Below are 15,589 nucleotides of genomic sequence, written 5' to 3'. Positions count from 1 at the left end.
CTTCCCATTTTATTTTTGGAAGGCCTTTCTTAAAGGTCTTTTGAATAAACAAATAAACTTTGTCTTTCCCCCAACAAATAAAAGGCAGAGGAAAAAGTCTCCTGCTCCTGGCTTCACAGCAGCTGTGCCAAAGCATTTAGTGAGTGCAATAAAAAGAGTAACAAGACATCCCCAAGGTTAGGTGCTACCTGACACCATTTAACCATGTGTTACCCAGCACACAAGACCAAAAGCAGTTATTCTGGAAACCTAAAACAGTGAACGGTCTGTATTAACTGATTTCCCAGGCATTCCTACAATTTCAGTTATTTATAGGTTTTTTCCCAGAACAATTTGTAATTTAAATGACTAAAGTTAAAGCTACAGGAAATGACTTTGCAGTGTCTGTCATTGTGAGGTCTTTTTCTATGATTTCTTCACCCATTTGGGTAGAGATAAATCTATTAATAAAGTAATGAAAAGCACATATGAGCGGGAAGCGGTGAGGCTCACAGATTAAGCAATAACAACTTTCATTCAGCCTTTTACAACATGGACTATTACCATAGTCATTCTCTAAGTCAATCCAATGTTTAGTAATTGTCAAATAAGAATACACTAAATAATGAGAAAAGAAAAAGGCAGATTCACTGTGATTTGTGCAACAAACAAACAAACAAACAAACAAAAAAGCTTTGACAGAGAAATATTGCTCCCTCCTTCTTCCTTAAGAATAATGTTTGTTGGGCTGGAGAGATGGCTCAGCCGTTAAAGGCTAGGCTCACAACCAAAATATAAGAATCATGTTTGTTTGGTTTTTCTAAAGATTTACCTGTTTTTTTTTATTTTATGGACATATATATCTGTGTGAGGGTGCCCTGGGATGAGAGTGACAGACAGTTGTGAGCTGTCATATGGATGCTGGGAATTGAACCCCGGTCCTCTGGAAGAGCAGCCAGTGCCCTTAACTGCTGAGCTATCTCTCCAGTCCCTTGTTTTGGTGTTTTAATATATTCTTTCAGTTGGGCTCCTGCCAGATTCTCAGGGTTGGAGCTGAGGAGTTTCAGTGTAAGTTCTAAAGAGTATGTTTCTCTAATTTTTAAAGTCTGGCTCATGATTTTACATAATTAAGTTGAAGTGACCTCTTCAAAAGAACTCTGAACTTAGTCTCTGAAAGAGAACAAACCTGGTCCTTTGGGAATTCATTATTTCCACAGGGACTGGTGAGATGGCTCAGTGGTTAAGAGCACAGGCTGCTCTTCCAGAAGTCCTGAGTTCAATTACCAGCAACCACATGGTGGCTCACTACCATTTGTAATGAGATCTGATGCCCTCTTCTGTCATGAAAGCAGAACACTGTACACACAGTAAGTAAGTCAGTCTTTAAAAAAAAAAAGAGGAAGAAATTGAAATGCAGCTAGTATAATGAACAATAGCAGATGATTTTCATAGAGCTTTGTTCCCTAGCAAATGATTGCTCAATAGTTTTTAATATCTCAGTCCACAACTTTGCAAGAAACATCAGGGTTCTTCTCTTTTTTTCATACATACATACATACATACATACATACATGCATACATACATACATATTGATCTTCTTTTACTAGCCTCAACTTTAACATGATATTTTCTTATTCTCTTTTGGTGCCATGAGTCCTTCTCCCACAGAATTGAGGAATCACCTGAAATTAATCTCCCTCTTATCTCTCACTGGTCTAACTTATCCTATAGATATGAGAAATGACTTCTCTTAACAGAATGGTGATCAGGAGTGGGATCATGAATTTCCACGCAAAACAACAAAAGCTTTAAAGGAATTTTAGAAACAAAAGAACAGAGAGAAGCACAGATGTTGGTAGCAGCATTTTTCTCAGGTGTGCTCTGTTTGCTAGCAACAAGCCGAAATTCTTCTTTATGTTCCATATTAAGTTCTCCTACTTGTTTGCACCTCATTTCAGGCCACTGACCATTTTTCCTGGAACCATTTCAAATCTCCCACTTACATTTGACTTGGACCTCTTTTAGCATCTTCACATTTGGTAGCTGAGTGGTTATTTTCTTTTGAAGGATTCACATTATCTTGCTTTTCCGTGTCTCTTGTGTTTCTGTTTTGTGATTTGTCTGTCTGTTGGTTTGGATATGTCGTGTTTTTTGTTTGTTAGTTTGGGGCTCTTTTTATTAAGCGGCCCACTCTGAAGGCTGAACCCCCAGTATTTCTCATCAAAGAGAATAACTGTCTGCTTTAGGGATAGATTTTGCTTCCCTGGCTCCTGTCTGAGAACTGCAGCTGTTTCTCTATGTTGGACGTCTTTATTTTCCACTTCTCTTTTATTTTTAGGTATTTTATTTCTTTTGTGCAGTGGGATATTATTTTAAGGTGTGTTACTTTTGTTTATGCTGTGGAACATTTATTTGTTCAGTGATGTACAGATGTGTTGCTTTTGTGTTTGCTACACTTGTTTAACTCAGTGAAGCTGTGAATCTTTGTCTGTCTAAAACACCTGATGGTTTAATAAAGAGGTAAATGGTCAATAGCAAGGCAGGAGCAAGGATCAGTGCGGCTGGCAGGCAGAGGGTATAAATAGAAGGAGAACTTTGGGAAGAAGGAGCAAAGAGAGGACAACGGGAGGAGGATGTCAAGGGGACAGCAACCCAGCCACCCAGCCAGCCACAGAGTAAGAGTGAAAGTAAGATATATAGAAGACAAAGCAAAAGCCCAGAGGCAAAAATAAAGCTGGCAAAAAAAAGTCAAGATAAGTCAGGGCATTCCTAACTAAGAATAAGCTTCAGTGTGATTTATTTGGGAGCTGGGTGGCACGCCCCCCCAAAAAATTAAGAGTAAAACATCACACTATACCTTGTATTTTCTATGCTCTTCTCTTTCTTTGGGATATTGTCTAATTTTCCTTTCTCATTCCCCTTTGATAGCTCACACAGAGATGGATCTTAATCTACCACCTTACATAGAAGTCACATATCTTAGTTTCTGCTTTAGAGTTGTCTATGTTTTAAGCAATTGAGAAAATAGTGACCTAACAATTAGTGATGATAGATAAAGATAAGTTTGAGAATCACTGAAAAAAAGCTCTATACAAAGTATCCTTCACAATTTTAGGCATATACTTGATGCCTAATACAAGTTTTATTTTTCTCTCCCTCTTTCCTTATTGTTTAAGACATGGTATTAAAAAATTAGTTTGACAAACTTGGGCTTTATGTTAGCACTGCCAATACCTGATACAGTCTAAAGACCTGATGTAAACTTTATACATCTATGTATAATAATTTCAATTTATGAAAGTTAAATGAGACAGTGGTAGAGAGTTAAACATTATCCTATTGCTTTTCAATTTACAAGGTTCAGTGTAGGGGGACACTAGGTAGATCATTAAATTGTCTCCATCCTTTATAATCCATGGAAAATTCACATCTGTTTTACTTTTCTTCTTCTCACTTCTTTCTAGAATTCATTGAATAATAATAACAGCTCATACTACTAGAACAAACTTAAACCAAATACCTCAAATGTAATTACTTTGAAAAATGTAATCTATGCAGGTAAACATATTTTTTGTAATTTATTTTCTCACTGGGTATAGAAAAGTCAAATCTTTTGTCTTCCTTGTTTTCTAAAATATTTTCATATGTGGGAGTATAATTTCAAAGATTTATTCTTAAGAAGAAAATGAAAGGAGAAGAAAAACAAAAGGAAGACAAAAGGCAAAGGGAAGAAAAATGTAGAAATGGGGGAAGAGGAAAGAGGAGGGAATGAGAAGAAAAATGAATGCTGGTAACTGAGTGGTTTCTGTGTGGCAGGGTACTCTACTTGGTGGGAAACATTTTGAACTGTCATGATTATATGCAGCTAAAATAAATATCAAATAAAGAATTGTATATTAGTATAGATTTGTCCTTAGAAGTTAAAAGCAAAATAGGAATGGACCAAAATGCTTTTAACTATATGTGGTTATTTGATCACTAACTTTCCTCGTTCCAGTTTCAAACTGATATTATATTTTTAGGTCAAAAGATTGCTATTTTTATCTTTTTTGGTGGTGGTAGTCATAGAAATTGTTTTCATTGTTAGTATTCAACACATAAAATTAATGTTAAAACCACTGTCTGTGGTATAAATGGAAAAGACTAAGTCACATTTATTTTAACTAAAAAAATAATAATAAGACCCTTCAGTTCACATCTCATATGTGCCTATTTCTGTTGAAGAAAACAAGATGAAATTCTCACAGTTCTATTTAAGTGGAACTTTTCTCAAGAAAGATATTTGGAATTCTCTGACTAGACTCTTTTTCAAAGACTAAGTTCTCAGGAAAATCATGACCTAATGCAAGATTTTAGATCTTTGCACTCAATTAACTTATCTTATATGCATATAAAATGGTCCTGGTTATGTACCACCAAGGGAAAATAAAAAAATAGCAATTCAAATACTTTTTTTTCCCTGAAGCATTTGATTCTCCCATAGAATGCCAGATGAGAAAGTTTCTCAACTGGGAAACATGGAGGGAGCTGTAATAAAACTATGCTTTTAAAAGTATGCTGCCAGTAAATAAAAGATTAATGCAATAAAAGTAGATGTTAATTAATATGGAGAGCTCATTTAAGCTGAGGAAGTAGCAATCCCAAACATTTACTATACAATTGAAGGGAATTTTTTCTACAAAGGTAACTGACCCTTAGGACAAAAAATAAAAGACAGCTTAGAAAGCAAAGTAAGAACTTCCGGGGTCCTGAGCAGAACCACCAGAGACCTGAGGACTGCGCACAGCAGACCCCAGCCTGACGAGATTCAGCTCGCCCAGAGACTGCCAGCTTCCAAGTCCCATTCTCCACCCATGGGACAGGCGAGGTAAGCCTGGGACTGTCTCCAGCCTGCCTCCCGGTGCCCTGAACAGAACCGCCATGCACAAGGCAGATCCCATCCCAATGGGATTCAGCCCTCCAGAGACTGCCAGCACCATAGTCCCTTTCTCCACCTGCAGGGATAGATAGGCCTGGCACTGTTTACAGCCCACCTTCTGGTGATCTGCGCACACCTAGCTGAGACCAGGGTACTGCACACTGCAGCTCCCATCCGGGCAAGAGCCAGCCCACCCAGAGACTGCCAGCATCCAAGTCCCATTCTCCACCCACAGGAAAGGCGAGGTCCAGCCTAACTAGAGATTGCCAAGGCCCTGATACTAGGACAGTCTCCATCCACGCAAGACGGAAGCCACCAGGATATTGGACCTGCTCCCACCCACTGGAAAGGAACTGTGGTCACATTCCCACCAGGAGAGGAAGAGATTCCTTTTGCATCCACAGGAAGAAATGATAGAAAGGAAACAATATAAAAACACACCAAGCAACAGAAAAAACAATATGACACCACCAGATACTAGAGACTCTACACCCACAAGACCTGAACAGACCATTGCTGTTGTGTTCAGCTACACAATTTCATGAAAACAATAGAGGCCCTCAAAGAGGTATGAGAAAATCCCTTAAAGAAATCGAAGAAAAAAACCAAACAAACTAAAAAGTGCAAAAAATTCAAGAAATGGAAGAAAAAACAAACCAAAAATGCAAAAAAAATACAAGAGATGGAAGAAAAGACAAACCACAAAATCCAACAAATGCAAAAAGAGGAAAAGACAAAGCAAAAATTGCAAGAAACAATTCAAAGTTGAAAGCTGAAATAGAGACAATAAAAAAACCAGTCTGAAGGAATTCTGGAAATAGAAAAGCAGGGCAAAAGGTCAGGTACTATAGATGCAAGCATAACCAACAAAGTACAAGAGGAGGAAGAGAGAATCTCAGGTGCTGAAGATACACTAGGGGAAATAGATTCATTGACCAAAGGAACTTAACTCCAACAAATCTCTAACACAAAATATCCAGGAAATACGGGACACAGTGAAAAGACCAAACCTAAGAATAATAGGTATAGAAGAAGGTGAAGAAAACCACCTCGAAGGGGCAGAAAACATATTCAACAAAATCATAGAAGAAAACATTCCCAACCTAAGTAAACACATGCCAATGAAAGTACAAGAAGCCTACAGAATACCAAATAGAGTGGACCACAAAAGGAAGTACCCTTGCCACATATTAGTAAAAACACTGAACACACAGAATAAAGAAAGAATCTTAAGAGCAGCTAAGGAAAAAAGGCAAGTAAAATATAAAGGCAAACCTATCAGAATTACACCTGACTTCTCCATAGAAACTCTGAAAGCCAGAAGGTCCTGGATAGATTTTCTACCAAAACTAAGAGACCACAGATGCCAACCCAGACTACTACACCCAGCAAAGCTTTCAATCACTATAGATGGAGAAAACAAGATATTCCATGACAAAACCAAATTCAAACAATACACATCCACTAACCCAGCCCTACAGAAAGTTCTGGAAGGGAAAACTCCAACCCAAGAAAGTTAACTACAACCAGAAAAACATAGGCAATAGATAACCCCATCTTACCAACAGCCAAAAGAAAAAAGGATTGGAAACTCACATACAATTCTACAACCACCAACCATTCCAAAACAAACAAGAATGAGCAATCAATGATCATTAATATTCCTCAATATTAATGGTCTTAACTCACCCATAAAAAGACACAGGCTAATAGAATGGATTTGAAGACAGAGCCCATCCTTCTGCCTCACACAAGAAACACACCTCAGACTTAAAGACATTACCTCAGAGTTGAGGGTTGAGAAAAGATTTTCCAATCAAATGGACCCAAGAACAAGCAAGGGTAGCAATCCTAATATCTAACAAATTAGACTTTAAAATAAAATCAATCAAAAGAGATGAAGGAGGTCCTTTCATATTCATCACAGGAGAAATCCACCAAGATGAAGTTTCAATTCTGAATATCTATGCCTCAAATACAAAGGCATCCACATTCATAAAAGAAACATTACTAAAACTCAATTCACATATAAAGCCCCACACACTTATAGTGGGAGACTTCAACATCCCACTCTCACCACTAGATAGGACTACCAGACAGAAACTTTACAAAGAAGTAAAGGAACTAATAGACGTTATGACCCAATCAGGATTAATAAACATCTATAGAACATTCCATCCAAATAAAAAAGAATATACTTTCTTCTCAGCGCCACATGGAACCTTCACAAAAATCGACCATATACTTGGCAACATATCAAATTTCACCTGGTACAAAACTGGAATAACTCCATGCATCTTATCAGACATTCCTTGGTTAAAATTAGAATTCATCAACAACACAAATTGCAGAAATCCTACAAACTCATGGAAATTGAATAATGCACAATTGCACCATTCTTGGATCAAAGAAGAAATAAAAAAGAAATTACAGACTTCCTAGAATTCAATGAGAATGAAGACACAACATGCCCAAATTTGTGGGACACTTTGAAAAACAGTGCTAAGAAGGAAGTTCATAACACTAGGTGCCCACATGAATAAACTGGAGAGTAGTTACACTAGAGAATTAACAGCAAAGCTGAAGAAAGTTCTAGAACACAAAGAAGCTATCTCACCCAGGAGGAGAAGATGCCAGGAAATAAACTGAGGGCTGAAATCAATAAAGTAGAAACTAGGAACACAATACAAAGAATCAATGCAAAGAAGAGTTGGTTCTTTGAGAAAATCAACAAGATAGACAAACCTATATCCAAACTTAAAAATCCACAGAGTGTGAACATGCAGATTAACAAAATTAAAAATGAAAAGGTTAGCATAACAACAGACACTGAGGAAATCCAGAGAATCAACAGGTCATACTTTGATAACCTGTACTCCACAAAGCTCGAAAATCTAAAGATGGACAATTTTCTTGATAGATATCACTTGCTAAAATCAAATCAAGAACAGATAAGCAATTTAAATAGACCTATAACCCCTATGGAAATAGAAGCAGTCATCAGAAGTCTCCCAACCAAAAGATGTCCAGGGCCAAAAGCCTCAGTGCAGAAGTCTACCAGAAATTCAAAGAACAGCTTATACCAATTCTTCTTATAATATTCCACACAATAGAAACAGAAGGGTCTTTTCCAAACTCTTTCTACAAAGCTTCAATAACCCAAGTCACACAAAGACACAACTAAGAAAGAGAACTTCAGACCAATATCCCTCATGAACATTGATGCAAAAATTCTCAATAAAATACTGGAAATCAGATCCAAGAACACGTCAGAAACTCATCCACCATGATCAAGTAGGCTCATTCCAGGGATGCAGGGATGGTTCAACATACAAAAATCCATCAATGTAATCCACCATATAAACAAGCTGAGAAAGAAAAATCACATGATCATCCCACTAGATGTTGAAAATGCCTTTGACAAAATCCAACACCTGTTCATGATAAAGATCTTGGAGAGATCTGGGATAACAGGAACTTACCTTAACATAATAAAAGCTATATACAGCAAACCAACAGCCAACATCAAACTAAATGGAGAGAAACTCAATGTAATTCCTTTAAAATCAGGAACAAGACAAGGCTGTCCACTCTCTCCATACCTTTTCAATATTGTCCTTGAAGTTCTGGCTAGAGCAATATGACAACAAAAGGAGATCAAGGGGATACAAATGGGAAAGAAAGAGGTCAAACTTTCACTATTTGCAGATGATATAATAGTTTACATGAGTGATCCATAAAACACTACCAGGGAACTCCTGCAGCTGATAAATACCTTCAGCAAAGTGGCAGGATACAAGATCAACTCAAGAAAAATCAGATGATAGAAGGGCTAAGAAAGAAACCAGAGAAACATCGCCTTTTACAATTGCCACAAACAACATAAAATACCTTGGGGTAAGGCTAACCAAACAAGTGAAAGAACTGTATCACAAGAACTTTGAGTCTTTAAAGAAAAATTAAAGAAGCCCTCAGAAAATGGAAAGATCTCCCATGCGCTTGGATATGTAGGATCAACATGGTAAAAATGGCAATCTTACCAAATGCAACCTACAGATTTAAGGCAATCCCCATTAAAATGCCAGCACAATTCTTCACAGACCTTGAAAGAACAATTCTCAACTTTACATGGAAAAACAAAAGACCCAGGATAGCCAAACAACCCTGTTCAACAAGGCAACATCCAGAGGCATCACCAGCCCTGACTTCAAGCTGTATTACAGAGCTATAGTCCTGAAAACAGCTTGATATTGACACAAAAATAGACAGATAGACCAAAGGAAATGAATTGAACAACCCGACATTAAGCCACACATGTATGAACACTTGATCTTTAACAAAGAAGCTAAAATTATACAATGGAAAAAAGAAAGCATCTTCAGCAAATGGTGCTGGCATAACTGGAGGCTGACATGTAGAAGACTGCAGATAGATCCATGTCTATCACCATGCACAAAACTTGAATCCAAATGGATCAAAGACTTCAAAATAAATGCTGAACCTGTTGGAAGAGAAAGTGGGAGGTACCCTTGAATGAATTGGTATAGGTGACTGCTTCCTGAACATAACTCCAGTTGCACAGTCACTAAGATTGACAATTAATAAATGGGACCTTCTGAAACTGAGAAGCTTCTGTAAGGCAAACGACACAGTCAACAAGACAAAAACACAACCCACAGATTGGGAAAAGATATTCACTAGCCCCACACCTGACAGAGGGCAGATCTCTAAAATTTACAAAGAACTCAAGAAGCAAGTCTCCAAAACACCAAAGGATCCAATTAAAGAGTGGGCTGCAGAACTAAATAAAGAATTCTCAGTAGAGGAGTCTAAAATGGCTGAGGGACACTTAAGAAAGTGCTCAACATCCCTAAGCATATGTGAAATGTAAATCAAAACAATTCTGAAATACCACCTTACTCTGTCAGAATGACTAAAATAAAAAACTCCAATGGCAGTTTATGCTGGAGAGGATGTGGAGAAAGGGGAGTACTCCTTCACTGCTGGTGGGAGTGCCGACTAGTACAGCCACTTTGGAAATCAATATGGAGATTCCTCAGCCATCAATTTCACTCTTAGGCATATACCCAATAGATGCACATTCATACAGCAAGGACGCCTGTGCCACTATGTTCATAGCAGCATTATTTGTAATAGCCAGAACCTGGAAGCAACCTAGATGCCCCTCAACTGAAGAGCGGATAGAGAAAATGTGGTACGTTTATCCAATGGAGTACTATTCAGCGCAAACAAAACAAAACAAACAAAACAAAACAATGGAATCTTGAAATTTGCAGACATGTGGATGGCACTAGAAGAAACCATCCTGAGTGAGGTAACCCAGTCACAAAAAGACAAACTGAAAAACCTCGGCATCAAAGCGCCGGGCACTGAACCGAACCCTCTGCCCAAGAACCAGGGCCAGACCACTGGCTGCAAATGCAAGAGGTGATTTATTGAGTACACAGGCGCCTGCGGATGCTACTGCAACTCGGGCTTTCAGGGAGTACAATATTTATAGAGTTTCAATGGTTACATAAGTAACAGGCATTTTTTCATTGGCTCATCTTGGGGGCAGGGGTAGTTCCCACGGACTAAATTTCCTGGTATTACTTTATGAAAGACCCAGGCATACTTCAGCAATTATTATCCTGGTCCCATGATTGCTATAGTGATCAGACACAATTGGGGGCCAGGGTAGTTGCCAAGGACTAGGTTTTCTAGTATTGTCATATGAAAGTTCCCAGCACGCTTCAGCAATTATTATCCGGGTCCCATGACTGCTATAGTGATCACAGACATCCTGTTTTGAGGGTGAGACACCCGGTCTGGGTTTCTTTCATTAGGCAACGGCCTGGCCTTGCTTTTCTTTTCCTAGGAGGGCCCTGGGTAGGGGTCTTTCAAAACATGCTGTGTACTCACTCATATATGGATTTTAGACATGAATCAGGGGAGTGCCAACCTACAATCCCACTGCCAGAGAGTCTGGGAAACAGAACCTTCATCCAGAGACTGATGGAAGCAGAGGCAGATACCCACAGTTCACTGAATTGAACTGGAATCCAGGTTCACTTTTTATTTGATGTAATATGTTAAATAGATTGCCTTCTCCAATATGGATGGGCATAGTTCAGCTTGTTTTGTCATTCCAGAGTTTCAGCTGGAATTCCTCTTCGGATCACCTAGTTCTCAAGCCTTTGGGGCAGAACTAGGAATATATATAAGCTCTCCTGTGTTTGCTGCTCCCAACACACACACCTCTGGAAAACTTTCACAGATGCAATAATGTTCAACACCTAATATTCTTAAACAAGGAAAACATGGTGTGAAATCAGTCTTAACCATGTAGTTGAAGACATACTATAGAGGATGAGAAGTAACAAGATAAAAGGAACATCACTATATATACACCCTTGTGAAAAGGGACTGATATCCTTATGCTAGTGTTTTTTTTCCCTGAAAACAAATAACCTTTTTTATTAAGATACAAATTGTGAAAATATCTCTGAGTTATTAATTTAATGGAAATTTATAACAGAATTTAAGAAAAGTATATTCATCTGGATAGCTAAAGGAAGGGAGGTGATGAGAGAGAGACAGAGACAGAGACAGAGACAGAGACAGAGAGAGAACCTAAAATTCAAGAGCTTGATAGAAGCAGTCTCTTAATGATTATATCTTTTACATTCTAAGAACCTGCAAACACTATTATTACTACCAACATGCAATTTCTTCCTCATTAATTACCTCAAAGACCCAAAACATCAGATCCCCTTCCTATATTTTCCTCAATTGTATCTTTAGCACAGTTACAGACGGGATTGTGTGTGTGTGTGTGTGTGTGTGTGTGTGTGTGTGTGTGTGTGTGTGTGTCTGTGCCTGTGTGTGTGTGTGCATTTACATATATATATATACACACATCACTTTATTACTGACTTTTAAAATATTTCAAAGATCATGTGTGTTAATAACACACACTATGTGAATACACCTTGGGTTTCTGGTCTTTCCAGCAACATATGCAGAAAATGCCTAGGGGAAATATCCTTTGGTAATTACTCTAACAGTGCTACTCATTCCATTAATGTATGTATCTTCATGATTATTTCATCAGCTACAGATGTTTTATCTAAAATAAAACGTTATCAAGCTTTCTCTTCTGATTCAAAATCCTAATGGTTTTGCCCCTACAGAATTGTTTTCAAATATTTCTGAAACTCTTTGGCATTTTGAAGATGAAATATGCATATTTTTTTCCATTTCAGTTATACTTGCTAATGTCCCAGTTTAATGCAAATTCTTTTCTGACATGAATTTGAGGTCACTTTTCTGAAACTGCACTTAAATTACACATGCTTGCCTATAACTTTAAAATGTTGATGAAAGAACACTACAAACATTCCAGTGTTTAAGCATACCTTTTTAAAGAGGTTAAGTGGATCAAATAGGAACAAAGCTCAAAAACACTAGACAAAAACCAAGAATAAAAATGCTAATTTTATTAGTCTGTTGCTCCCATCTTCATTGTATAGCCCAGGATGGCCTGATGGAATTGCAGGCCTGCATTATCACATCCAGCTTCCTCTCTTCCGAATATTTAAATGCCCTCAGTGTGTCTGAGTTTACGCTCTTCCAATGTTAAATGGAAGGTTGATATGGCTGGAGTTATTGTCTGAAGAGTCTAGGACAGGGTATAAGGCAAGCAAATGGCACCCCTGGGTGCTGACCATGCACACACTCTGATCAGACCACCCAGGCTAGCTGGGGTCGGAGGCTGACCTGGACCTTGTAAGTCATTCTTACTTCATTGTGTTCTAGTTTGTTCCATATTTGCTTGTTCCACTAGTTTGTAATTAGGGCAAAGTGAGAGGTTCAACTAGTCTAAGAATGCCTCAAACTGTCTTACTCAGATATTTTTATCCTTCTGAACATATACCTAATTTCCACCTATAATTATTTTACAGGTCGACAGTAAGTCAGGTGAAAAGACAGGTGGGACATGGGGCTAAGGACTGCCATCTCCCTTGGGCATGGTTCTGTGAGTGAGTTGCTCAATGGTAGTGGACAGGACCATCTAGTGAGTCTTCTCCAGGAAGGCCTTGCAGCACCTGAGTCATTGCTGGTACACCACTTCGAAGTCAGAATCATTGCCATAATAGCGATCTTCAATAATGAGTTGTTTCTGTGGATCATAGCTCCCAAGTAGCTCAATTTTAGCTTTGCAGTTTTTAACTTGATCACTTTTTCTATTCAAATCTCTCAGATTGCTTTCATCCATAAACAGTATACAATAGAATGTAGCAAAGTCTTCTCTTGTAATCTGCCGTGCAATGTGGTTCATGGGGATGCCATGTTTTCTCATGAAGTTCTGCCCACGATAGTCAGGGGGTTCCCCCACTTCAAAGGTGGATGTAGCCGCACTGTCTGTCCTCCAAGTGTCTGAAATATTTTCATCAGTTACCAGTTTTCTGAAAACAGCTTCTGCAATGGGTGCCTGGCAAATGTTACCGAGACACACGAACACACTGACTTGGACCCAACCTCGGCCTTCTTTCGGTACAGACCCTGGCGCCCAGAGATGGCATAAGGGCGTGGCGCATGCATACTGCCAGTGTTCTGCTTGTGAAACCCGAAATCTGCAGTTTTTATGCCATTTAAACAATGTAAAGAATATAATAATTTCAGGATGTTTCAAATATTAGTGCCAGTTACAACTTATCATTCATTTAAAATAGCAGTAGACTCTAAACAGCATAAATAACAATGATACAAAAATTCAGCCAAGTAAATACCCATAAGTAGTTTCCTTGTCTTGGTGTGTGTGTGTGTGTGTGTGTGTGTGTGTGTGTGTGTGTGTGGTGTCTTGTGTCTGTGTGTATGTGTGTTCATGCATATGTATGTAAGGGTACATATGCATATGTAGAGACAAGAGAGTCAAATGTCTGATAGCTCTATTGTTCACCTTATTTTTCCAGACATGGCCTCTCACTGAATGTGGAGTTTGCCAATTTGGCTAGCCTTCCTGGCCATCAGGTCCTAGGGATCCTACTCTGTCCCCCACCCTACTGGCACTGGAATTAAGCTTTGTGGCCCTATGCCTGGCTTTTATGTTGATGTTAAGGGTTGAATTCAGGTCATTATGTTTGACCTGCAAATACTTTTCCCAATGAACCATCTCCCTAGGCTGTGAAACAGATATTTGTCTTAATTTCTATGGCATCTCTGACACATGTTTATATTGTATGCTGAATAAGATATCATGTGAAATATATTCTTGTGCATCAAGGCTTTTTACAACATTATCTTAAAGATTCTTCTCTGTAGCCAAATTATACATGATGTTTTTAAAAAAATATTTTCTATGATCAAAAGGTCTAAGAATGAAAATGTCATCTGATGTATTTATTATAACTATTACTAATAAGTAATTGGTCAAATATATCATTATTAATGATTATAAAACAAAAGAATCCATTAGAGAATCCCTGTATTAGTGAAGATAAGGCATTTTATAATTTCTTTAACTGTTTACTATAATTAATAAGAGCATTAATCTTTTATACTATTGTTAAAATTAGCTAATATTCAAATCTATTTTCTTATTTTTATGAATATAACCCTGAGAAACATTGGTCACATAAATAAATGAGAATGGAAGAACTTTGTTTAAGCAATTACATCTAATATATTTCCATGTAAGGTGCAGAAATTTATGTGCCAACCTATTTTCAGAATATTTTCCAAGTATCTGACACTTGACAAGTATTCTTAATTTAACTGAAAACCAAGATTTTGAATCTATTTGATTTCAAAAGTATTTTTAACCAGGTTATTAGAATCATTCAATCATCCCCCCATTTCCTTTTTTTTTTTTTTGGTTTATTTTTGAGTTTGTATTTTAATTACATTTCTATGTCCCTTTCCTCTCTCTGAAACTTCTCATATTCCCCCCGCTTACTTCCTTTAAATTCTTGGTCTCTTTTCAACCACTGTTACAGCATGTGTTTATTTATCTGCATATACATATATATTCCTAAATATCACTGAGTTCACACAGTATTACTGACATGCATCTTCAGGGTTAACCATTTGCCACTGATCAATCAATCAGTGTGCTGTTCTCTGAGGAAGACCATTCCTCTTGTTGCCAACTTTACTCAGTTACCTATGTTTCTTTATGTTGGGCGGAGCCCTCATGGGCTTTTCTCTGTCTAATTCTTTTATTACCAGGAAACACAAGCTCACATCAAAGTCCCTAATCTTCTGCCTCTTATATTTTCCTGCCCCCTCTTCCTCAATGTTCCTAACTCATAAGTATGGTAGTGTTTTATAAATGTATCCATTGGGACTGGGTTCCACAACTCTGCATATTGATTACTTATGGTTTTCTGTAGTGGTCCCCATCTGTTGCAAAGTGAAGCTTTCTTGATGAAGGATGAAGTCTATATTATCTGTAGGTATCAGGACAAATGTCTATAGACTGTTTTAAGGATTATGATTTTTAGTAAATTAATGGTTGTTGATTCTCCTCTGATGACCATGATTTTGTTAGCACTGAGTTATCTGGGTTTCCAGTGCCAGTCATGGTATCCTTCTTGCTTAGGGTGTCTGAAGTCCAAGTAGAGACAGTTGGTGACTGTCAAGGTATATGTACCACTACTGCACCTGTAGTGTCATGCTGGTTATTGATG

At 37.9% G+C, this 15,589-nt stretch overlaps 1 pseudogene; it reads right to left on the bottom strand.

Annotated features, from left to right (window-relative positions):
• Positions 1-12,972: 12,972 nt before the first annotated feature.
• LOC101838196 lies at positions 12,973-13,502 on the bottom strand (annotated as a pseudogene).
• Positions 13,503-15,589: the final 2,087 nt, after the last annotated feature.

This window comes from Mesocricetus auratus, unplaced genomic scaffold (assembly GCF_017639785.1).
Source record: "Mesocricetus auratus isolate SY011 unplaced genomic scaffold, BCM_Maur_2.0 Super-Scaffold_100011, whole genome shotgun sequence".
In the NCBI taxonomy this organism is placed as follows: domain Eukaryota; kingdom Metazoa; phylum Chordata; class Mammalia; order Rodentia; family Cricetidae; genus Mesocricetus; species Mesocricetus auratus.
Note: the sequence above shows the minus strand (reverse complement) of the source record. Positions and strands in the feature narration are given on the sequence as shown.